The sequence below is a fragment of the Lepidochelys olivacea genome, assembly GCF_965140295.1.
Source record: "Lepidochelys olivacea isolate rLepOli2 genome assembly, chromosome: 1".
Taxonomy (NCBI): Eukaryota; Metazoa; Chordata; order Testudines; family Cheloniidae; genus Lepidochelys; species Lepidochelys olivacea.
The window spans coordinates 264,947,052-264,973,775 of record NC_140411.1 but is presented as its reverse complement, the minus strand read 5'-3'; positions in this window follow the sequence as shown (position 1 = coordinate 264,973,775).

Genomic DNA, 26,724 nt, shown 5'->3' with positions numbered 1-26,724 from the left:
TTACATGACTGGTAATGTATGCAGTATTCTTCCAATCACTGAAACCTTCGCAGAACATTGGCCACTTTTTGGTGTCAGAAAACAGGTGGCAATAAAAACAGTACACTTTCTTCTTGGAAGGCGAATAAATGAGCCATTCTTGCTGGCCAATCTGTTTGCTAGGCATCACATAGTCAAACATTGATTTGGTCAGATAACGATTCTGATTGGTGTACTCTTGCTTTGGCAATGAAAAGTCAGCATCTAGATTCTGGTATTTCTGTGGGCCCTTCTCAGTCCAATATGCAGGGAGATCTTGAGAAGTCACGTCCCACGCACCTGGGTCGTTGGAGAAGGATATTTTTGTATTACTATCACTGGGGAAGTCTTCAGAGGGGTGGGGTGAGGCTGCGGCTAGAGAAGTCACAGGAGGCTGCTCCTTTTCATCAGGCACAGGTGCAGCAGTTTCACTTGGGCTGGTATTCTCCTGCACTTCCTCCCCACCAGACTGAGGAGGAGGAAAAACATTAGGAGCGAAGGAGAACCTTTCAGCACTACATCTTGTCTTTATCATCTCTCTTTGGCCTCCTTCAATTTCTGCCACCTTCCTTTCTTCAACATGGTTTCTATTGTCCAGTGTAGGCCTACTGTGTACAAACTTCAATATTGCTTGGGCCCACAAACACTTGCTTAGCCCACAAAGACAAAATCACAACCACCATAAATTGAATTCACAAGCTTGATGGATTCATTTGTACAAAGCAATATCTAATGAGACAAAAGAAATTCCGCTGGCCCCACTACCATTGCTCAGCTGTTACTTCAATATGAAATGGAGGGCCTACAGTAGGGCCTAAAAATAGGAGGGCCTAAAAATTAGGGCCTAAAGCAGGGCCTAAGGCTATATATAGCCTTATTAGCCTATGGGTGAATCCGGCCCTGGCAGATACCCATGCCAGTTAGTCACATCACGTGGCATCTGCAAGTGAATAGTTAAATTCGTGATTATAAATGATATAACAGGCAGCTGCCGGACAAATTTTCCTTAGTAATTTAGATGCACAGTTGCAAGTGGAGCACATGCATGAAAATGCATTACTACATTGTTAATGAATGTATACACTACATATGGTCTGTAGATTTCTGTAACATAGCTTTGCTTGGTTGTTTTACACACACACACCTTCAAGACTTAGCTAAACAACTGTTCCTTGGTGAGCACTAGATAGGGGCCAAGTTTGAAGTTATAGATCTCAGCCATTTATCTCGGTATCTAAATGCCAACTGACAAACATCTTCATACCTAAAACAGCAGTACTCTTCTTTTTAAAGCTGAAAATGTGCACCTCTGGCCTGACTATCAGAGTTATTAAGCATCCAGCATGTGCACTGACGACAACTGGGATTGTGGGTGCTCAGCACCTCAGACTTTGTTTTTCACATTTCTCTAACGCAAAAACTGCTGAACTGTTTCTGTCGAACTTTCCCAGAGATATTCATTGCCCTTTGGGCTGAGGCCAGGCAGGAGATATTTCAGCACAATAGGAAAATGTGTGTGAAAGTTCCAGAGACTGAAAAGAGGGGTTGAGAATGGAGAACCATCATCCTTAAAATTGCAGTACTGCTACCAGTAGAGTAACTGTAGAATCGTTTTCTCTAGAGATTTGATTCCCACAACACAGGGCTGTCAACAAGGTTCTCGACTCCGTGCCTCCCTCTTTGTAATTTTAAGGTACCACTGTTTTGAGGACCACCCTTTTTAGAGGACACTTAAGATGTTATTTTTAGCAGATGCTGTACATAATTTTCTACATTAAAATTCAAAAGCCCAAGGAGGCAGCTCAGGGCTAGATTCCAAGATGCAAAACCCATAAGTGTTCAGTGACACACAAATGTGCAATGAACTATGAGAAAAATAAATAATTAAAATCCCCACCATAAACATGCATGCTGTGAAAAAACTGCCAGCCTCCAGGAAATTATTTAAAAAAAAACCAACTCACTAGACTCCCCCAGGAAAGCACAAGCCAAGGCTACGGAATCTGATGCCTCTGCCTGAGACTGGCCTTTCACATTGTTTGAATACAATGGAGCAGCCGCCAATGGAGACACAGCTGTGATGTACGTCAAAGATTCTCAAACTGTGGTCCACGAGCTCTGTCCAGGTGGTCCGCGGATAGTTCCCTCTAAGGTGCACGCCTGGGCAGCCGCACATGAGAGAATGAAGGGCCACCCACCGAATTAGTGGAGCCGCCCAGGCGTGGCTTCACTAATTTGGTGCCTGGACCCTGGAGAAGACGCACGTGTAACGTGAGGTGGTGGCCTTGGGGGAAATAGGGGGTAGGTGGGAAGGGACAGTGGGGCGAGAAGAGGGGGTGGGGGGAATTTGGGACGTGCAGGGCTGCGGCGGCCAGAGAAAGAGGCAACTTTCCCCAGCTCCAGGGCTGCGGCTGCCAGGGAGAGACCCCCCTCCCTCCCAGCCTCAGCTCTGTGGCTGCTGTGGTGGGGGACAGACCCCCCCACTCCTTTCCAGCCCCAGCTTGGGGACTGCCGCGGTGAGGGAGAGAGGGCACATCCATCCCATTAGAAAGGTAAGACTACTGATATGAAAATATGAGGTGTGTGCTTTTATTTGTAGAACAAAAAATGTTAATTACTATTAAGTTTTTTTATATCTAGCGCTTTTATCCAAAGCGCTTTACAATGGTTAGCTAACGGTACAAGCAACTTTTGGAAAGATCATTAAGTGGTCCGCCAAGACCCGCAGCAATTTTCACGTGGTCCGTGGAAAAAAAAGTTTGAGAACCACCGATGTACATTATAGCTACACATCCAGGCTGCAGCAAAGGTAGAGGTGCTAACATATCCCTCCTGCTGCTCATAGCTACATTTGCACTGGTGTGGTTCAGACCATGGGCGACCTGCGTTATCTATTGAGTCCATCCAGGGTGAGCATCCCTCTGAGTCTAATACCTCCGTGTGGCGCTAAGAGGTGCTGTGCTGCAGGAAGTGCTGTCGGTGACTCCGGGAGGGGGGGTCCTTTTCTTTCTCAATCAGCACTAAACTACACCTCAGCCTGGTTCTCGGGGGCCCTGTGCTTCTGGAGTAGGGTGACTAGATGTCCAGCTTTTATAGGACGGTTCCTATATTCGGGGCTTTGTCTTAGGTAGGTGCCTATTCCCCCCTCCCCCAACTCCCTGTCCCAGTTTTTCACACTTGCTATCTGGTTACCCTGTTCTGGAGGTGCCCTCTTTCAGATGAGAGGTAAAACCAAGGTCCCGAATACATGGGCTCATTACAAATTGCATGGCATTTTTAACAAGGAAAGGGGGGGGGGGTCAACCCCAGAGTCTTGGGGAGATTCCAGACTGGGTGATTACATTGGGCCAAGCTGAAGTTCTCTTACATTACAACATTCTCATTTCTGTCATTGGCTGTTGTATTGCTATGCGCCATTCGAACAGCTATTGTGTTTCTGCCCCAGAGATGGCTACACTTCAGCAGCTGGTGAAGGGACGCCTGTGTATGGCTTCAGGTGCTCTGGGATCCTTTCGGATGAAGCACATGCAGGAGTGCTGGGACAATTTGTATAGTGGGGGTGTTGAGAGTCATTGAACCAAACTGTAAACCCTATATATGATGGAAACCACTTCAAGCCATGGGGTGCGGCAGCACCCGCAGCATCCCTAGTTCCATCACCTATGACCACATGAGACATTGTCACCTGTTAGCAAATGGTTAGCAGGGAGCCACAACAACAAAACACATGGCAGCTTTATTCCCGTGTGTCCAAGTTGTTCCATCCATCCCAGGTGTCTTGGGAAGAGGCAGCTTGATCTCCCACTGCCCATATTGAATCTCTCCCCACCCCACACTCTTGAGGGGACTGACAGGGAAGTGGGCTTATGTACTCCCCTCCCCAGCTTGGTCTGTTTCATTACCCATTCTGTTCTGGTCCATCAGCCTTGTTGAGAATTCATTCTGGCCCAGAGATTGTTCTCGCCTCACACAGGAAGGTCCCTGGGGGCCACTGCAGGGCTCATTGAGCATTCCACAGGCCTCTCTGCTGCCCACAACCTTGAGGCTGTCTCTTCTTCCTTTGCTAACTGCTCCTCTCCACCCCCCCTGCCAAACACTCACATTCCCTCCGCAGTGCAGGCTGATTTCAAGGGATGGCCACCCCCATGCTGAAAAATAAAACCATGTGTCTCAGACAGTTGGGAAAGGCTCTGGTTTGGGCATAGGCTGTGATCACAGGAAGACAGGGGAGATGCCTGTCAGAGGTGCAGAGAGGAAAGTAAAGACCCCCAGAGTGAGTCCAAAATCATTTGTCCCTGACCGATCACCCTCCTAATTGTGCTCTGCACCACTCAGGAAGAAAGTACAGAGGGTGCGTTTTCAGGTGTAAGAGAGGTCTCTCCCTCAACCCAAGGGCAGACGGTCCCATCCACCCAGGGCAACCAGACAGCAAGTGTGAAAAATCAGGACAGGGAGTGGGGGGTAATAGGAACCAATAAGTAATATTTGTAATAAGACAAAGCCCCGAATATCAGGACTGTCCCTATAAAATCGGGACATCCGGTCATCCTACAACCCCACTTCCTCCCCCTGTGCATACCTGCTTATACCATTTGCTAACAGGCGACAGGGGATTTGCTGGGTACTGCCACTTGGCTTGTGCTATTTGCAACTCCCACTCTCCTTACAGGGCAGTTCTGTGTCTCTATTGGCCACGGCCCCCCACCCTCCATTTCCACACTGTCAGTGCGTTTCGTAGGGAGCCACAGTGCACTGGCTGGTGGAGCTAATGAGCCAAGAGGCACAGGAAGGACGCTCTAGTGGGGAGAGGAACAGGGCTAGCTGAGCCCAGGGGCCTCAAGGAAGGGAGACCCCTGCTCCTAAGAAGAGGGGGGCTGAAAGCCCAGGGGATATTGCACTAGTAGTGTTGCATGTGGCTGTAAGGCTGCTGGTGGAGGGAACTCAAACAAATGGCATGGTGGCTATGCTACCGGTGGAGTTTGAGCCGGTTTCTGTGGTGCAAAAAGGCAGGAGCGGGGCATACTCTGTTACCCACTATTGTGAGACTGGTAGAGTGGCCATATTTCCCAAAGTGAAAACAGGACCCTGCCCGGGGCTGTCAGCCCCCCAACCTCGCCAAATGTTCCTCTGTGTCCCCTCGAAGAAGATGCCCAACTTTTTTTTGGCAAAACTGCACATTTGTCCCATTTGCTCTTGGCAAGGGGACAAATATCCAGTTTTGCCAAAAAAGTCAGGATGTCCGGGACAGGGCTTAAAAAGGGACTGTCCCGGCCAAAACAGGACATATGGTCACCCCAGAGTCATAGATATTTAGGTCAGAAGGGACCATTATGATCATCTAGTCTGACCTCCTGCACAACGCAGGCCACAGAATTTCACCCACCACTCCTACCAAAAAAAAAAAACCTCACACCTATATCTGTGCTATTGAAGTCCTCAAATCGTAGTTTAAAGACTTCAAGGAGCAGAGAATCCTCCAGCAAGTGACCTGTGCCCCATGCTACAGAGGAAGTCGAAAAACCTTCAGGGCTTCTTCCAATCTGCCCTGGAGGAAAATTCCTTCCCGACCCCAAATATGGCGATCAGCTGAACCCTGAGCATATGGGCAAGATTCATCAGCCAGATACTACAGAAAATTCTTTCCTGGGTAACTCGGATCTCACCCCATCTAATAGCCCATCACAGGCCATTGGGCCTATTTATGAATATTTAATTACCAAAACCATGTTATCCCATCATACCATCTCCTCCATAAACTTATCGAGTTTAATCTTAAAGCCAGATAGATCTTTTACCCCCACTGCTTCCCTTGGAAGGCTATTCCAAATCTTCACTCCTCTGATGGTTAAAAACCTTCATCTAATTTCTAGTCTAAATTTCCTAGTGGCCAGTTTATATCCATTTGTTCTTGTGTCCACATTGGTACTGAGCTTAAATAATTCCTCTCCCTCTAGTGAGTCTAGTGATATGTGACATTTTAAAGCCCCAGCTCCTGGAATCCTGGGATGATGTGAGAATCTCAGCTTTCATCTTTTTTAAACAGATAAGTTTCTAGCCATCATGGTTATAGAGAACAGCTTGAAAACGTGAACCCCAAAGTCCCAACAACTGGATGCCAAATAAAGAACCTCATCACAGCATCCACTCACTGCTGGTAATCCTGGCCAGGCATTGCACCCTCCTCTAATGGTGTCTCTGCCTCAGCCTGCTCTCTACTCCAGGTTCCAGTTCAGAGTCCTCTAGTCAGCAGCCAAGGTCTGTACTCCTATTCTTTGCTGCTTTTCCCTTGAGCCTTCTCCTTTCTTCCTAGCTCCCCCAGTCTGGATTCACCAGTCTTCCTCCTATCTCCTTTTAGGGAGTATTACCAGCCTGCCTTCCTGAACCCCCCCTTCTGCTTACAGCTCCTGGCCTTTATACAGTTGAGCCTCATTTGATTAACCCCTGCTCTCTGGCCCCTCCTCCAACTGCAGCCTGGGGAGTTAATTGCCTACCTGGCCACCTTAACCCCTTCAAGCCTCATGTGGGTGGACACAGGGCTGGCTCCAGGCACCAGCGAACCAAGCAGGTGCCTGGGGCAGCAAATGTAAAGGGGCGGCAGGACATCGGGCTCTGGGGTGGCAATCTGCCCTCGGTGGCGGCGGAAATTCAGCGGCCGCACCATCACTCCGCCTCCATGTTCAGCAGGCAGGATTCCGCCTCCCCGTTCGGCGGGAAGGTTTTTTTTTTGCGCTGGGTGGACACCCCATCACAAACCCCAAATGTTTTTGTTTTTCTAAATCTCCCAATTGGTTGGGGCCTGCCATGATGATTGAGAATGGCAAAACCCCTGGACTTGTTCACCCCTGTTGCACAAAGAAAGCAAGATTTTGGGAGCCCACGGTGGGGCTGTTCTGACAGAGTCCAGCTCCTTGCAGGGGAAGAAACACTAGGGCTGTGGGAGATACTCCGGTCTTTAGGTGGATGTAGCTGCCCTACTGCTGTGCTGTGGCTGCTTCACAATCTGTCAAAGATAATTTCCTCTCCCCTGCCCCTTTCCTCCGGTGGCCCAGACTAACTACTCTGTTTTGGGGGCTGGGCAGAGGAACCCAGCCTGTGCGTGCTATTTGGTAAGCACTTCCATTGGTTCCATTTATTATGGCTTGGGCCCCTACTTCAATCCCTGTTGCCCTCTGTCTCTCTTTCCCTGCGTCTCAGTTCCTCTTTTATCCAGTGGGAACTTTACTTAAGATGGGTGAGGGTGGAGGAGTGGGGGAAGGAAGCAGGAAACACACAGGGGGAGCAGAGGCAGGTGGGAGTGACAGATGGCTGGGTGTGGACAGAGATAGCATGTGGGAGGGGCAAAGGCAGGCACAGATGGAGAAAGAGAAAAATGTTGAGGGGGAAAGAGATGGGGCAGAATAAACTGAATAAAAAAGAAGGCAGAAGTAGAGAGAAACACAGCCACCTGGATGGGCGTTGCGTGCCTCCCATTTAAAGTGGCAACCATTCTCTCCCTGGAATGGTTGGGCTGGTGCCTGGAAAGGGGAGAAAATGTGTGTATGTGATTTTTTCTTTGGTTAATAACAGCCATCTATTTATAGGCCCTAAATTATACACTGCGAATACTGCTTAGAGACAAGACATGTTATTTGGCTGCCAGCAGGGAATGGGGTGGTGGTGGGGAGAGAGCAGGGAATAAAAGCTTTTTAGCTTCCAACAACCCCTTCCTCTCATTTACACCAAAGTGCACATTGTGCGTTATAAGGACAACTCATCTGAGACAGGAGGTGAGAGAAGGGAAGGATGCAGTCAGGGTCAAACTGCAGAGCAGAAGCCCGGAATCTTTTTTTCTGCTGAGCAGGGAATTCAGTGTGGGGGGTTCTGAGCGGTACACTGAATTTTCTAAAGCTTTGCTATAGGTGGCAGAACTAAGGAACATACAAACTGCCACACCAGAGCAGACAAATAGTTCATGTCAGCCAGTATCCCACCATCTGCTGCATCGACACAAATAAATGGTCCATCTGGTTGGTTTTTCCTGTCTCCAGCAGCAGCCAATACTAAATTCTTTAGAGATAAGTTGAATCACTCCCCTACGCACACAGACACACACTTCCCACACCTACTGAAGACAATAGTTTTGCCATTGACTTCACTGTATGCAGCACTAAGCCCGTAAGGTGTGATACTATACTATGGTGGAGTGGTGAAGATTTCTCTCTACCCCAGCTCTTGATCAATTTATCCCTGAAGTCTGAGGATCGATGGCCTTTGTCATAGAGAGATCTACTGCAGATGTATTTCTTATTCATAAAGGTGTTAATCTTTTGCTGAATCTTACTCAGCTATTTGTCCAGTCATGCCTCGGAGTTGTGAGAGCCACCAGTTCAGTGTTTGTTGCACAACAATCTTCCTGATTTCTCCTGGGCTAGAGTGTGTGAAGACCAGCTGTTGTGGTTTCCTAGCCCGACCAAAATATAAATAATGTGAGAGTGACCCAACACCAAACTTTTTTTTTAAAAAATGCTCAGTATAACCAAAAAAAAAAAAAATTTCAGGTCAAATGAAACATTTCAGTTTCCTGGCTTTTTAAACTTAAAATAAATACATTTGAAGTAAATTTCAAAATGAAGTCTTCTCAAATTGAAAAATTGAAATGTTTCGTTTCAAAAACGAAATATTTCAATTCCTTTTCCAACCAGAACAGTTCAGAAAATTCAGCATCAATTTGTTAATTTTTTCTGTCAACCTGAATTTACACTTCTTGGTAAAAAAAAGGTTTGACTTAAAAATGTTGCCCAACTCTACCCTGTACTTTATTATTCTTTTGTTGTGGGAGGACAAATAGGAGATCCTGACTGAACTTCCACATGCCATTTTAAATCCTGCTATCACACTGAATATTTTTCTTTTTAGAAACCTTATATCCAAAACACACATAAAACTTTAAGTGGGTGGCAGAATCCAAATCTGGATGTGAATGTCATACAACTGGTTGTTGCCTGACATCTTTACAGGTTGCATGTTGCAAGAGAGGGGGAAAAGGCTATTTAATTCAGTGATCCATGGGATAGGGCAAGAGATAAAATAAATTTGGATGTGTGTTTAGAGGGGCGAGGTGCAGGCAATGCTGAGCTGCATGTGCAGAGGGATCACACACAGATCACAAAGTGGTGCCATGTTCAGCTCTTGGCAATGGAAATTATTAAAGGGCTGAAGGAACTGAGTGATGAGAAAAGACTGGAAAAAAAGAAAGATGCCTGGCTTAACTACCCAGCCTCAAAGAGAGAGAATTAATGGGTGGACATGATTCCTATCTCCAACGATCTGAAAGTGAGAACATCAAAGAACGAGGAGAATCGCTTTGGGTGGTGCAAGGGGTTATAACTTGGAGAAATGGGATAAAACTGATCAAAGGAGAAACAGGCTGAAATTCAGGAAATATTTCCTCCCTCAAAGTGTTACTCCCGAAACTTAGCATATACCAGGCAGAGTGTTATGCCAAGCGTTGTAATACTGGAGCCTAAATCCTGTTTCTGGGGTTGAATATGGTAACAGAGTTCTGCTCCGCCTGAGGAGGGAACAGTCAGACTGATGGATATACCTGTATGGTATATCCTTGGCCATTCAGCTGCCTCTTGATAGGGAAAAAATATAGGCTGGTGATCCTGCCAGATGAGAGACTGAATCCTACTGGTCAAGTGAGAAGGGATGTTGGGTGTGAGGCTACTGTTATGCCTACCCACAGCATTTCCTGCAGATAACTAATATTGGCCCTAACCACTTCTACTGCTAAGTTCTGTGCTGTTGATTTCTTGGCCAATTCCCTAAATTTTCCGGAAGCAGCAGCAGAATCTCATATTAGCACCTCAGTCCTACTACTCCTGCACACTACAGTATTACAGGGAAATGCACTGCTTGTGCATTCACACAAGTCCCGTCCCCCGTCCCCACCCCGCACCAGCTCCTGCCCTCTCTTCCATCCCCCATCTCTCCTAAAGCAGCTGGAGCCTCCTTGAAATGAGAGACCCGGGTAGCAGAGGCTCTTTGCAGAAGGCAAGCTGGTTTCTACGTGGGTGAGATTGTTGTTGCGAGGACTCAAGAGAGGGAGAAAATCTCCTGTTACTAAGCAGGGATCTGAGGGCCGTTGTTGGGGGAGAAGCAGAAGAATTCCATAAAAGGAAGAATTATTCTGCCTGCAGCCAAACCACCTCGGCTCAGATCCTGTCAGATCTCTCAACGGGAGCCTTGGCAGGTCTGGTCAGTATTTGGATGAGAGCTGCCCACGGTAAAACACAGGGTGCTGCGGGAAGTGGAGCAGCTGTGCCAAAGCACAGGGCACTCTACCCTCTGTATTAGTAATAAACACATTTCCCCAGCATGTTTCTTAGGCCTCTATTTCTCAGCCAAAAGCAGAAAGCCCTTTGTGATCAGGAAGGCTTCCATTGGTAACCCTGGCATTCGAGTCTAATTCCAATGTGGGTAATTACACTGTGCCTACTTAAACTCCTTCCTCTATTTTCATTTGGCTACCGAGTTCTTCACTCCCTGTCCTAAGCTGCTCTGTGGCTGTCCACCACGGAAGTGGTGGTACATCTATACTGGGTGAGAGGGCCCTATGTTATAAAAATCATAAGGCACTTTGGGATCCTTTGGGAGTGAAAGGAACTGGTGCAACTGTAAATTATTAGCAGTATTCCCCTCTGCATTCTGAGCATGGAATAAGCACCTCAGAGGAGTGGGAGACATGAATATATTACATGATCTCCACCTGCCTGATCCAATGTGGAAGCCAAGAGTTTTCCCAGATTAAGAAATAAGTAAAAACTTCAGGGTCGAGGGAATATCAGAATAATCTTAATCAGCCAGTCACTGGGATATAGCAGCTGTGTAACTACACCCAGCAATGCTACAGAACAGCTTAAGAGAGGAGATGAACACTGTGTCTAGATTAAAACAGCTGGGGCAATTTTAGGAAGACAGTGAAATTGCGGAAATTGGAATTTGGCTAGAAAACCAAGACTAACCCCTCTGCTCTTGCAGTAAATGCTTAGAAATCTTAAAAGAGCATAAGTTTGAAGGACCCTCCATGTTTCTTTTCTTCTTTCTTCATGGTACCTCCAATAAAGCATGGTGCTAGGACACTGGGTCATTGCTGACTCAGAGGAAGCACACCAGCTCCAGAGTCAACAGCTCCCTGAGTTTATCCTTGGGAGTCTCCCACCCAAACACAGTCCAGGCCCAGGAGTGCTTCATTTTTGACTCTGACATCCAGAGTCAGTATAGCTGCAGACATGTCAAAATAACAAGATTGTTTCCTTGTACTCCCCCATCTATCAGTCTGGGTCCACCTGTTGCCCTTGTCTTATACACAGATTGGAAGCTCCTTAGGGCAGGCTCGGTCTTTTTTTTCTGTGTTTGTATGGTCCCTAGCACAATGGGATCCTCATCTATGACAGCTACTCCTAGGCACTACAGTAAAACAAATAATAGATAATAGAATGTGAGTTTCTACAACATGCTTGAACCTCCCCCGCCTCCCCAGGACAGAACAAACAATATATTTCACTAACAATGCACTTCACTTGGCCTAACTAGACCACTGTTGATTTTTCTCTATGTGCTGATCAGTTCAACTTGCTACAGGCAACTGGGCAGAAAAGACAGGGGGTGTGGAGAGAATAGCAAACTAAGGCCTTGCTGCTTTTTAGCTGGGGAAGCGATAACACAGGAGAGCGTGGAGTTTTTCTGCACTAAGAGGCCAGGAACCAAAGAGCAAATGAAGAGTGTATTGAAAGATAGCGCAAATCCTTAATAAAGCCTCTCCAAAATTTGATGAAAATTTCCAAATGTATCAGAAGGTGAAAGCCTGGGCATATTAAAGAATAAATCCACAAGGCAGGCAAAACTTGGAGGAGGAAGAGCCACGGGCAGCTGGTGTGTGGGTGCTCCTCCAATCAGGGGTGCTGTAGATAATGAGCTTTAACCCTTGGGAGACTGTCGATATACTTCTACAGCCATGCAATTAACCAGCGTGCATAGGTTCAAGGTATGTATTCTAGTCCATAAAGGGAGCACTCTGGTAGCACACTAGGACTACAGGGGGGTGCTTAAGTGTAGCAGCAACTTAATGGAGGAGCCCCACATAGTCAGCAACTTCAGTTGCTGCAGCCCCTGGTTTTCTCCAGTGTAAGGGTAAACTAGACCTGACCCTGTTTAGATTGAGAGATCTGAGAGCATCACAGCCCCCTGCAAGGGGTAGAACTGCAGCCATCGGACCTCCAAAGATTTCTCCACCTTCCCTAGAAACGGTTTGTAATTAAGTCTGAAATTGTACTGGCGACTTTATCATCTCAGCAAACCCAGAATGTGCTGTTTGGAGACAGAAACTCTTTCAATCACAATTAATTCGGCGTGGCGCCTGTCCCAGTCCCTCTGCTGGTGCAGGGAAGGTGGGAGCGCCCGCGGGAGGGGCACGCTCCGTCCCACAGATCGAGCCCAGCCCCATTTGTATGAAAATACCACAGTGGGGCTCTCCAGGGTACTGGTTCTTTTTCCAACTTTGTGGGTTTGTTATTTGTTTAGAAAAGAAAAGCAGCCTCCAGAGAGAGAAAGGACCAGCTGAGAGAAGCCGGGAGGAGCCCAGAGAGCGCACATTTATTTGTGTTACAATGAATAACAAATAGAAAAGGCTGAAGTCCCTGGGTATGTCCCCCTCCCGAAGGGGACAGGAGCCCGGATTTGTGTGGCTGATCCTTCCTCAACTCAGTGAGACCCTGAAGGGGTTTGGTGAGGGATATGCAATCAGTCCACACCAGCTCCAGCCACGCAGCCCGGGCACCAGCTCTTTGGCCTTAAAAGTTTTTGCTCTTCAACGCTGAGCAGGCAGCAGCAAAGGGCGAGCCCACTGGGAGAGGGGAGCGCACAGTCCAGAGGCCTTATTTGGAAAAACCCTGCACTGGGAGCAAAAGTGTGCTGCACTATATACACGGAAGGAAGTGTGCAAGCCGCCCCACCCGCGGAGCTTAATGTGCTCCTCGGCAGCACGGGACAGATCCCAGCTAGGCACAGGAGCTGCAGTAGACAGAGTGGGGGGAGGGAAGCAAAGGGCTGTCACAAAAGTCAGGGTAGTAACAGCCAAGCAAAAACATCTCTGGCCAGTCACAGAGAGTGCAATAAAGCAGGCAGCCAGGAGATGTGAAAATGTGGCTGTCCTGCAGTGACTCAAGAGTTCCAGCCTCAGGGCAGGCTGTTAAGAACCAGGGCACAAACTCCAGATTATGGATCTCACAAGTACTTAGGTATCACCAACAAATTATCAAGTGTGAATTCCTCAGCCACTGTAATAGCCTGAACATGGAGTCATAGACAGTCCCCTCGGGTAGGTAAGCCTGCCTTGGTCCCGTACACCACGAATCACAGCAATATTCAGGTTAATGGCAGTCCCAATGGACCAGTCTCCTACCCCAGGTCAATTACACCTTAGATCTCACACTAAACACAATGTTTGTAGCCAATCCTACAATAAACTATCTAGAGATTCATTATATAGGGAAAGGAAACGAGAAAGTTATTTACAAGGTTAAAGCAGGTACACATATGAACACACAAATGAGTTCAAATCTTAAGTTTCAAAAAGTAATAGATGATTCCATAAAAAGCAAGCTCTATGTCCATTAGGGCTAACCCAGGCTAAGCAGCTGGGGGATCCCTTGCTTATCCTTAGAAAACCTTGCCCCTCCGGGTATGTCTACACAGCAACAAGACACCCATGGCTGGCCCATGCCAGCCGCCTTGTGCTCATAGGGCTCAGGCTGTGGGGCTGTTTTATTGCTGTGTACATTTCTAGGCTCGGGCTGGAGCCCAGGCTGTGGGAGGTGGAAAGGGCCCAGAATTCAGGCTCCAGCCAGAGCCCAGAAGTCTTCACAGGAATGAAACAGCCCCACAGCCTGAGCCCCACGAGCCCAAGTCACCTGGCATGGGCCAGCCAAAGGTTTTTCTTTGCTGTGTGGACATGCTCTCAGAGTCCAAGCAGCATAGAGATACAGTTCTTCTTTGTTAGGGGGTTTTATTCCCTTCCCCCTTTGTGCTTTGAGCTGCAAACTCAGCTGGTGGGAGGAATTCACTTGTATGACTCATCTTCACAGGGGAGAGTAAACAACAAGGACTTTTGTCCTCTTTAATGTTCCACACTAGCCCGTCTGGTGTTGATGGGCTTTCCTTGTGGGGGCAGGACATACCACCGTCTGCAGGCGATGAGGATTTCACACGAGTTAATGACAGGTTTCAGAGTAACAGCCGTGTTAGTCTGTATTCGCAAAAAGAAAAGGAGTACTTGTGGCACCTTAGAGACTAACCAATTTATTTTGGTTTCCACGGCATGCATCCGATGAAGTGAGCTGTAGCTCATGAAAGCTCATGCTCAAATAAATTGGTTAGTCTCTAAGGTGCCACAAGTACTCCTTTTCTCTTTACAGGAGTTAATGACTCTCTCCTGTCTGGTGATTTACAGTCACAGAGGCTTACAATGCAAATGCTCAGATATTACCTTATAATATGGGAGACAGAGGTTATGGGTTAGATTAGTGCAGGCAGCAACTCACAAGGATTTGATGAAGTCTAAACACATTTTTATAACTCGAATATCTATTTTAGAAATACTGACACACAAGTGAGCCAGACGCATTCCAGGTCTGTGATTGTCAGTGTTCGGTGAAGACATGAGGACGTTGGCATGAGCTGGCACCTAGTCTGCCAGTGTCACAGTGACAGTAAAGTGATGGGGAGCAGGCCCTTCTGGGAGTGAGACAGGCAGGGAAGCAGCAGGGAATGGGACGTCTTGATTATGACTAGTGACTAGAGTCAAACTGATGCTCCTGAGAAGACCATGCTAGGTTTAGCTGCTAGGCAGATGTGCCCCTGTCTCCCTGCTAATTGCTGAAATTTTCTTATGGGAGCCGTAGGGATTGCTGTGCAGTGTCTGCAGTGTCTGCTATAGCTCATGGCTCGGCCCACAGGCTGCGGCACAGCGATAATGAGCACCTGGAGCATCACCATGCTGGGGTGGAATCCCTGGCCAGTTTGCACGTGTCCCGGTAAGCCAGACACGCTGCCGGGCAAAGGACAATTGCAGTGCTCAGCTGGAAAAGTCATCTGGGATGTGCTGGGTTTGCCTACTGCCATTTGTGACCAACTGCACCAACCGTAACACAACATCACAGATTTTGTTCACAGGATCACAAGCCACCCAAAATCCAGCCGCCTGTAGCTCCACTAGCATTTGTCCCTGATAGGAACACCTCCCCATCCCCATTGTGCCCCCTGCCCTGTGGGGGTATGTTTTACAGCCACCACTGTCTGGCTTCAGTTTACATTCCCTTTTCCATTGGTGGTGGGGGCATATTCCCAGAGGCAGAGGGCCAGGCTGTCCTTTCCCAAAGGTGACCACCCATGCTTTACTCTTTGCTAGGCCCCTTTTCTCTGTGTGTTTAATTCACCTCTATGTGGAGGGCCAGCCCAAGGCCTATGTACCTCTTAAAACCTAGGGTGAAATCCTGGCCCCATTGAAGTCAATAGCAGAATTTTTGAGTTCAGCTGGTCCAGAATTTCACTCCTAAGGCTGAAGGATGCCTTAAGTAGTGCACAGGCCTGGTGCTTGGCCTCTGCACAGAGGTGAATTCTCTCTATCCCGCCACCCCCATGTTCTGTAGGAGCACACCCCTTGCCACACCTCTAGGTGACCATCAGGATCAAGGGACTGCTTGCAGCTTATCCCTTCTGGAGTTGAACTTGGGCTACGTGGCCCTATTTTACAAGTTTTACCTGCCAGACTACAAGGAAACAGGGGCCAATCTGGCCCCACATGGAGAGTCTGTGATCCTGGAGGAGGCATTCCGTAAATCAATCTAGATTCATAGAGATTAATGCCAGAAGGAACCTTCATGATCATCTAATCTGACCTCCTGCATAAAACAGGACACAGAGAGCATCGTCCAGTTACTCCTGTACGGAGCCCAATGATGGGTGTAAAAATGTGTTTAAAATCACTATTTAAATATTTATTTGGTTTGATAAGCTGTTTGCTTAATAACAGTGCCGATACCTGCATTCCCAGTGACAAGTGCAGCTCCTGAGACATTTAATGGCACAGCCACAGGAAGATGGATTAGTGAGGGCTTGTCTACGCTTAAAATGCTTCAGTGAAGATGCTACTTACACCGACTGGAGGGGTTCTCCCATTGGCATAGGTAATCCACCTCCTTGTGAGGTGGTAGCTAGAGCGACAGGAGAATTCTCCCACTGACCTAGTGCTGTCTATGCTGGGGCTTAGGTTGGTATAACTACGTTGCTCAAGGGTGTGGATTTTTCACACCCTTGAGCGACACAGTTATACTGACCTAATTTCCTAGTGTAGACCAGGCCTTAATCTGGGAGGGTTGGGCTCTTCTGAATAATGTCAGGTCTCAGTGGGGAGACAGGTGGTTTCCAAGCAGTCTTCTTGCCGTACGTAGTGGAGCATGCTGGGGATGAAATCCTGGCAAAACTCCAATTGAATGAGGAAGAAAAAAGGAACAGTGAGAAGGAGAAGAAAGCCTTTGTTGCTGGATTTATTGGGAGGCGTGACGTGATGTAGGAGAGATTTAACCAGTGTTCTCAAGAACCAGCTGAGCCTGCCAAGTCCTTCAGAGCAGTTGAGCAGAGCCTGGCCGAGCACTGCAAATTCACACTGCTGCGGAAAGAGTTTATATGAGATAGGATCATTATGGGCCGAAGAGAGAAGAAGTTGTTAGGCTGCCTCCAACTCACCCCGAGACTGACACTGGTAAAAGCAAAACCATGAACAAAGCAAGACTCAGCAATAAGGAAAAAGCAGAAAGAATCACAGGGAAGTGGCTGGGCTGAGCCGCCAGCGGTAACCCTCATCAAGAGAAGAATCCTTGGGCCGGATTCACCAGTATGCGCCACTGACAAAAAGCAGCCGCAGAACTAGCTTCACCAGCTAGGTAAACTAAGTTTATGGCTGCCTTGCATCGCTGGAACAACATACAGTAGCCAGAGCATATCAGTGAGTTCATCCCACCCACCCCCTGTTTTCATCCCCTTAGCAAAGATACAGGATTCCAAATGAAAACGGGAGACCAAGAAAGGGCTTGCCTGACCAAGAGCCCAAATGAAGACTTGCCAAAGGAAAATCTGCCGCTGATGGAAGAAATGATTGAATCTTGCCTGGCAGCAATGCCCAAGACACGAAAGTGATGATATGGTGGCATGTCAGTCAGCAAGAGCCAGGAGCATAATCTGGGAAGGCATAGAGACATTATGAGTGAATTCAGCATTGGAAAGCCCTTTTCCGCACACGTTCAAGATCCTGTACAAACATTAATGAATCCTCACAACGCACTTGCAAGCTAGGAGTGGTCGATAAATGCTATTAGATCCACTTTATAGATGGGAAATCAGAGACCGAGAGAGGTCAAAGACCCAGATCCTCAATGGTATTTAGATTCCTAACTTCTGGGCCAAAGTATTTTGCTCAGTGAGTCAATAGCAGAACTGGGATTAGAACTCAAGGCTGCCTCACTCCCAAACCCACGCTCAGTCCTCCAGAAAACACCTCTCTTGCACAGGATCTCAAAGCACATCCCAGACACTACTGAATTAAATCTCCCAGTCCCCCTGTGGCATAGGTAAATATGGGCATGTCTACACTATGAACTTAAGTCATATGTTACGTCATTTTACAGCCGCCACAATAATTACTGTGGTGGTTCATGTCCACACTACCCTTCTTTTGTCAGTGGGGTGCATCCTCACCACGAGTACTTCCACCAACTTAAGAAGGGCAGTGTGGGGAGCTGAGAGACAGGGCTCTCATCTCCATGCGCAACTCCCTGCCGGTAGTCCGGCTCCCTGCCAAGAACAGGGCAGCTGACTGGACACTGGCGTGGATCTCCCTGCTAGGAGCCCAGCAGCCCCCACCCCCCCCAGGCTCTTGGTTCCCCTCTCCTCACTGGGAGCACAGCTGGAAGCTCTGGGCCCAGAGTCTGGTTGGCTGCCCTTCTCCCAGTGGGGAGCAGGAAGCTGAAAGCCCCAAGAGGGCAGCTGAGCTCCCAGCGGGGAGATCCATGCTGGTGTCCAGTCAACTGCCCCATTCCCAGCGGAGCCGTGAAATTGACAAGAATGACAGCCAATAGATGCAAGTAACACAGTGACTACACGGACACTGACTTGCCCTAACTACACCGACATAAACCCTACGCCTCTGTGGAGGAGAAGTTATTTTGTCAGTGTAGTAGGGCACTTACATCGGCTGGAGCAGGAGAGTACACTGACTTAATTAGGCCGATGTAATCTGCCTTACATCAACCTAATGCTGTAGTATAGACCAGGTCTTAGTATCCCTGTTTTACAGACAGGAAAATGGCCACAGAGAAGTTGAGGCTCAAATTTTCAGAAGTGGCCCTTGATTTTGGGTGCCACCTTGAGACATCTCAGGCTGTATTTGGAACTCAGATCTTGAAAAACTCAGGCTGTCTCAGCTTAAATCCTTCCCTTCCCGATGAGCCATTCCCTCCACACAAAGTACCCCAAAGAAGACAAGTGTTGCACTTTCAACAAAAGAAAGGTGGGGACCCAGCTGGAGATGAGAGCAACAGCCATGGCAGGTCAGGAAAAAAAATGCATTGTTGGCTGGGCTGTGGAGACACAGTGGCCCGAGATGGATTTATAGGACTCCAGTAACCAACCTCTGCAGGGCCATTTCCAGTTTGCTGGGAAAGCATTAAGACACTAGGACAATTAATCAAGATAATAACACAAGGTCTGGCCTATTTGGGCTGCTGCCAGTGGCACAGGTACTGTGATAAGATGGGAAACCTCCAAGGAGTGAAAGAAGCGTTTTTTGACACCCACGAGTTTTAACAGGAACTGGGGAAATGGGCAGGCTGGCATTTCCTCTCTGCTTTGGTAGAGTTCATTTCTTCTCCACTCAGACAGTTCCCGAGCCAAGCGGGGCAGCTGCCTTCCCTTCCCTGCCAAACCCCATCTCTCTCAGTTCCATATTTCTCAGGGTCTGCTGGACTTGGCTCAAAAACACCTCAGCAGAATCTGTCTCTGGGGAAGAAGCAGCCCCTGAAAAAGGGCAATTAAAGGCAGCATTCATTTCCTCTGCTTAATTGGCAGCTGCATTCAGGCAGAGGCAGAGCTGTGCCACCATGCAGAGCCCACAAGATACTTCACAGCACAGCTGAAAAGATGCTCTTTAAAACGTATCCCTTTCTGGGCAGATATCGAGAGAGATCTTGATGCTGGTGAAAGGTGCCAATGGGACAGCCCTAAAGCCTGATTCCCTCTCCACAGCAAACAAATAATTCCTGTTGATTTCCAGGGGAGCGACCTGTGTCTGGCAGTGGGAGAATATAGGGCCCCTGGAGAACGAAGTCCTTTGTTTATCCACAAAACAAGGATAGCACAGGCAATGTCAGTACCTGTTCCTCCCCCATTGCCCCACCAACATACCCGACCCATCTTCTGAAGGAATAACTTGGCCCATTCAGTCCAGGGCGTCTCATCAGAGACTGCCAAGAAGAATACAGTTAGTTCCAGTCACAGGGGGAGGGCTAGAAATAGTAACAGTTTTCAAGGCTGAAATGAAATAATTTTCTTCCCACATACATTTCCTCTCTCTGTAACATGCAACGCTATTAGCCTGGGCTAGGGCCATGTCATATCTCCCTAGCAAAGGAGCGCAAGGCCTGGGGAGTACTTGGGAGGTCCCAAAAGAAAATTCTAGGTTGCTCCAGTTTGGTTCACCCAGGGTGTTGCATAATGGGAATCATCAGCCCATCAAGGTACTGGGGGATATTGTGCTGCTGGATGTTCCAACTTTCCGAAGCAGGTGTACAACCAAGGCGTGTCTTTGTATCCTCATGGGCACTGAAGATCTGATGGGTCTTTTTGCAAGTGTAAGGGTGCTGCCAGCCAACCTCTGGCTTCGTTAGTTCCATGCTGCCTGTTTCAATTCCCCTGGCAGGCTAAGTGAATATGGTATGTTTTGTTTGCATGGGGAAGCGTGTGAGGAATCTATGTTGGGGGCTCACTGCATGCAGGGAGGAGTGTGTGCTGCCTATGGGGAGAGGTGAATATGTGGAGACCCATTTATGGGGAGAGGTGTGCAGGTTTGTGTGTGCTCTGCAGCTTTGCTTTGCACTGTCTCTAGTCTGATTGCATTGTCCCCAATACCTTCCTGCAACTATACCGTGCCCAGGGGTAAGCCTAAGGTTTCCAGCCTTCCTCCTGCCTTCACCCCCACCCTGAACCAGAAGGAGTTACCCCCAGCTCAGCAGCTTCTGCTCCCCCCACTCCACTCCATCAATATGGAGCACAACAGCTGCAGTGAGGTGGACTATAGAAATCCTCAGACCACTGCAGCCTTCCCCAAACCACCAGCTCCAGTTAGAGCTGAGAATGCAGAAGATAAGTCAAGTCAGGGCCTTCCACTCTGCCTGTCCACAACCCACTCCAGCTTGCCCCAGAAGGCCAAGCTCAATAGTCTCCCCTCCCTCCTGGAAGAGGCCTGTCCAGCCTCCTGCCACATACCCAGCTCTGAAATTTGGGCTCTGGATTATTTCGCCCCCCGCCCCGGCCCCCGCATCCTTTGTTGCAGCATCACCATTGGTTGTCCATCCCCCTTTGTCCCGCCCCTCTCCTGCCACTACAGCGTTTCAAGTGCCCATCCCACCCTCCAGCCTGCTGTGCTCTTCCCCTGCTCCTCCTCCATATGGCTCTTAGCTAAGGCTGTAGAGCAGTCTTATCAATCTCTCTCTCTCTAAGTGGTCTCCGTGCCACTAGATGGGACAGAACACCACAGCCAGGAAGTGTGTGGGTTACACACCCACAATAGAACTAATAGCATCAATTGATTCCAGTGTCACAGGTCTGCTTCAGCAGCCACTGACAGGCTGCAGATGGCACTGGCTGCAACGTGGACGGTGACTGGTGTGACTTTATAGCCTTTTACCCTAGTTAACACAGATGCTTTCCTGCCACTGACGTCCCCGTCCCCCCCACAAGGTCCCATAGTTTGGGTTCAGAGAAGAGGCATTAAAGAGGATTGTGCTGAAGCAAAGGAAAAGGACTCAGGACATGACTGCCTGAGGGATACCAAGTACATTCATCATCTCTGCAGATGAATGAAATGTTATCACTAAAGCCAGAGGATAATTGATCTTTTTGCTGCTCTCGCCACATCTCATGAAAAAAAAAAAAAATCTTCAGCCATTTTATCAATCAGCTTCAGTTTCCTTCTGTTCTCTGGGGCCCGAGGAAAAGGGATAAACAGAAGCCTGCACAGGATTGGGGCTCAGAATCCAGCAATGCTTGGGTGGGGAGGGAGAGATAGCGGCAGAATGAGGTATAGTGCATGGGGTGGGGAACATGAAGGTTTGCCAATGTCCCTTGAGAAGGCAGTTTCCAGAAACTGATCACTGTGGGAGGAAGGGGAATCTCAGTGCTTGCTGGGGCTTGTGGAAGGGGAGGTGAATCTTAAATGGACACTCCCCGACTCAGCGCTTCAGTACGTGGTGAGGAAAACCAGAGTCCTTACTTCCATGGGACTGGGATTCAGCCCTGCCAGGGCTCGAGCTTTCCCTCTTGTGCAAACAAGCTCACAGCGATGGAAATGCATCAGCCACTCCATAGAAAGCCCACATGCAGTTTGCCAGTGTTCAGACAGTTGTTCAGTGAAAAGCAAAGTGCCATTTAAAATGTATGCTCCTCAGGGCAGGGACCTTTTCTTTAGCTGTTTAGTATTGTTCATTTTTTTTTCCACTGGGGTCTTTTTAAACACTAGAAAAATAATAAATACTACCTGTGTAGGAGCCTGTTCGTGGCAAATAAGAGTAAGGCCTGACGGGGGCACCCCATGCTGCCCTAGGGGGCCAGCCAATCCCCTTGCAGAGCCTCAGGGTGCCGCTGCCATGCTCTGGCATTCAAAACTTCACAGCTAGCGGAGCACCAATATCAGGCAGCGTTCTACAGACACCACCTCTTTCGCGACAAAGCCAGAGCTAAATCCCTGCACGTTGTCCGTGATCAGGAGCACTTCCCCTGCCAAAGGTAATTAGATGCCATGGGCATGTGAATTAAGGATTGGGCAGCAACAGCAAATGCTGAGGTGAAAAGTCCTTCCCCGGCTGGACCATGTTGTGCAACTTAGACCAGCTCCAAGCAGGCTTCAACGGCACTACTTCTGCATGCCTGCACCATGCACTCTGCCTGGGGGAAGAAGCCATCTCCTGTGCAACTCGCCCCAGAGCCCCTGTGTGTATCAAATCCTTTCTCAGAACTCCCCACGTTCCACATCAGGGCAGGGTATACACATGACTCTGCTGCACAGGAGGTGCTGAGTCCTGGGCTACTCATTTGCCTCAGTTGCCACTAGCTACGCCACAATGTACACACTTCAGCATTGCTGTGCACTGCACAACAGTAGGGATCATCAGGCTCCTGGCTTCTCAGTCCACCGCTGCTGCTCATTCATCATGTGGCCTTGGCCAAGTCACTTAATATTAGTATGTCTCGGTTTGCCTTTCTGTAAAGTGGAGCTGATAAAAGGGGAAAACTTCACGGGGGTGCTGTGCAAGGCTTAATCCACTAATGTGTATGAAGTTCCTGGAGATCCTTACCGGGAAGGTGCTATAGAAATATGAGAAGCACCAAGAACAGCCCTTCTTTGCCGGGTCTGGCATAATCAAAGTCTGGGGCTTCCCTCATCCTAACCTGCCTGTTCAAATTTCAAAGACTTTTCCACTTGAACAAAATTGAAAAACAAACAAACACAAACCTCTTAAAAGTTTTATGGATCTAACAGAAGTTTCTTTTGGGCAGGGGAAGATATTGGGTTGGCTTAAAAAAATTAAAAACATGAATGTCTGTGAGGCGGAAAAGTGGGAAAACGTGTTCAGCAGGAATATTACAAGCTCAGTGGAAGTGCATCCCGGGGGCATTGTGGGGAAACCAAACCACCGGCCCTCTAATGCCACCTCCAACTGCCTGAGCTGCTTTTCCTCAAAAGAGCCTGATCTGTGCTCCGGAGTGAGTGTGTTACTGTGAGGGTGTGTGTGTGAGTCAGGGGCATCTGCAGGGGTGGTGGGTGGAAGGGTGTCTATGCATTAATGTGTGCATGGATGTTGGCTGAGCAGTCTAGTACTTTCCAGTGTCTGGGCTATGTTGGAGGATTAGAGTGGCAGCAGGGAGCGGTGTATGCAATGCTTGCTGTGACCATTCCAGGCCACTCTCAGTTTCCGTTTGCCTCAGACACACAGAGCGCTCAATGGTAGTTGCTATTTAAACAAGCCAGTTGTTAATAAATGGAGCCTTTTCACTCTAATTGGAGAAGAACCACTAGCCTGCAAACCTCCTGGAGCTCTTCAATTATAGATAGAGCCCCAGATCGGCAGGGAACGGCTGAGTGGTTTCCTGAGTAACCACAAAGCTGCTGCAGCCCCTTGCTATGAACATGGCACTCTAGAGTGATGGTAAAGCTAAGACCCTATGTAAGCGGGGGAATAGTCCCACTATTGTGGGGAACTTTCTTGGATTCTGCACTACCCCGGTGAAGTGGGCTAGCAAAAGGATCTGAGTCCTCACTCCCACTTCCTTTACCCAGCAGCCTCCCTGCCCTTGAGGACTCCCCTTCCACTCTCCTGTCTGGCAGAATCCTCGTAACCCCAACAAGGCTGGGCCCACGATTCCTGGGGGGCTTGACCCCCAACCCTGCTGTGGTCACCTAGGACAGGGGCTAGGGTGTCCCCACTCCGGGGTACTCTCTCTGCACTGGGCACTTCTCTGACTCACTGACCATTACATACAAGGTAAAGCAAATGCAAGTTATTTAATCAACAATGAATTTTAAAAAGAATAAGGGAAAATGGGAAAGGTTAAAGGGAACACATCACCCCGCTCTGTGGCAGGGAACACAAAACAAACAGTGTCTCTGGAATGTCCGGGCAGTTCAGTCTGTCCTTGTAAGTCCCAGGCCTCCTTCTCAGGCCCTGGCTGTGCTGCAGGGATGCTGTGGGTTGGACACTTGCTCTGGTGGTGGCCACAGGCTCTAGGTGGCAGGGCCCTTCTTCCCAGCGTCGCCCCCGCCCTGTCGGGGTTACCAATCCCCCTCCGAGTCTGGCCTGCAGAGCCTCCTGGCTGAGGCGTCTCCCTGTGCTGGGCCCACTGCCCAGGGTCCCCCTCGCTCGCCCCAGCTGCTCACCGCACCCAGCTCCGGACTGCTCCAGCCCCAGCTCCACCACTCTGTCTCTGCGGCTCTGCCTCCAGCTCCCTGGGCTGCTTCTCTGGCCCCTCTGGCTCTGGTTGCTGCAGCTCTGCTCCCGGGACAGGTCTGCTCTCTCTGGGCTGTGCCTCTGGCTTTGGGGCTGCAGCTCTGCTCCCGGGACAGGTCTGCTCTCTCTGGGCTGTGCCTCTGGCTTTGGGGCTGCAGCTCTGCTCCCGGGACAGGTCTGCTCTCTCTGGGCTGTGCCTCTGGCTTTGGGGCTGCAGCTCTGCTCCCGGGACAGGTCTGCTCTCTCTGGGCTGTGCCTCTGGCTTTGGGGCTGCAGCTCTGCTCCCGGGACAGGTCTGCTCTCTCTGGGCTGTGCCTCTGGCTTTGGGGCTGCAGCTCTGCTCCCGGGACAGGGTCTGCTCTCTCTGGATCTGGCCCAGCTCCGCTCCTCAGCTCAGCTCGGGCCCCTGCTTTCTCCTTAGCTCGGCCCCACTCTGTCTGACCCAGGCAATTCCAGCTCACACGGAGGACGGGACCTCCCTGGCCTCCTGATTAGCCTGCCCGCCCTGTCATTCAGGCTGACCTGGAGCATTGGCCTCCCCCATTGTTCCTGGGGGTTGTCAGTCTCAGGGTCCTGATTCCCCATCGACCCTTCCCCCTTTGAGTACTGGGAGCTAGCAACTAAAACACCCCCACTGACTGTTAGTAAGGGGGCAACAGTCCCCTTACACCTAGATGACTGACAAGGGCTGGCATCTTATACGCTCCCCTCTCCTTTGCTATGCAGGAACTCCCAGGGCGAGGCAAAGGCTTTGGGCCTGTCATCCCCTCTAGCTTTAGCTTAGGGAGAAGGGACCATGGTACGTTTGCTGTCATCCATTTTGTCTCCATTCAGTTGCTAGCCACCTGCTGGTTTCTCCCTGCAGCATTACCACTTCAGCTTCTTCAGTGAACTACGGAGCAATCCACCTCTTGGGCTAGGTCCATCCTGGGCTCTGCTGTGTCACCGTGTAAACTGCCTTCCTTTCAGTAATCAGAAGCACCCAAGCTGAAACTGCACTTTCGTTCCCAGCCCCAGATGGTGCTCAGTCAGCGCCGCAGGCCACAAGGAGGACAATAAGAATACAAATATCACCACGGGAGAGGAACATGAAAGTGTTTGGACAATGGTCTCATTTCAAAGAGCCTTTCGCTTGCTCTGTCTTCCAGCCTCTCATTTCTAACATACTAGACACACAACATGTCCGCTGGCTCAGAAGATGTCTGACCAGACCTGGCATTCCCTCTCAGGGGAAAACTGAAATAAGGCAACAATGCGGGGGGGGGGGGGGGTGGAGGGAGGGATGTGTGGCCATGAGCAAAATAAGTCATATGAACACCAGGAGGGGACCATTTGAAGCTGGGCTGCTGCTGGTGGGTGGGTGAGGGAGCGAGGCAGAGCTGACTGGCAGGGATTAACTAGGTAAACAGCTTTGCTGATGCCTGGCCTCCCATTCGTCTTAGACAGCCTCCTGTCTAACAAGGAGGGACAGGGATGAAAAATGGTTTGGGTAAGATAAGAACTTGAACTTTTTTTTTTTTTTTTGGTAGTTTGAAAAAGTTAGGCCCACTCTTCTGAAATGATATTTCATTTCCCACAACAACTCACACTTGCTTACTGGCCAACTTTACAACATTTCCATTTATTCTTTTAAAAACATTGACACAATCCATACTAGGCAACGAGCAACCTCAGCCTCTTGTCTGGTGTCCCTCCTGAATACCTAAATACTTCTATGGTCCCCATCACCAGAGTACCTGAGTGCTTCACAAACACTAATAAATTTAACCCCCATTGCACCCCTATGGAAGGGAATTACCAGGCCCATTTTGCAGGTGGGGAACTGAGGCACAGGAAGGCTAAGTGACTTCCCACAGTCACACAGGAAGTCTATGGCATAGCCTGGAACTGGATCTAGATCTCCCAAGTCCCAGACACAGCACCTGATTCCCTGCTGCCCAGCACCTTGTGAAGTCATTTACACTAATGCGAAGTAGAGTACTCATACGATTAAATGTTCTAAAATCGTGAGTCAGGCCCCAAGAAATCATGAGATACCTTTAAAAATCATAAGGGTTTTATTAAATAATACTTTGGGGTTTTTGTGTTGGTTTTTAAGCCTCCTGAATGCCCTCTAGTCACGTTTTCAAGTTTTTCTCCATAACCACAAGAGCTAGAACCATATATCTGTAAGTGAAGGCTGATTGTCACATGATCACTTGACTGCAGGACCTGGGGCTTTAAGAATACCAAATATCGCAAGAATTGGCAACAGTGGGGAACTGCAAACCACTCACTTTCTGATTTGGGAGCATTTTACACCTACATTGCCCTCAGTTTGCACGTCTTAAATTACTAGAGAAAGGGCACAACAGGGAACCTAGCCCAAATCCATCCTTCTCTCTTTGCCTGA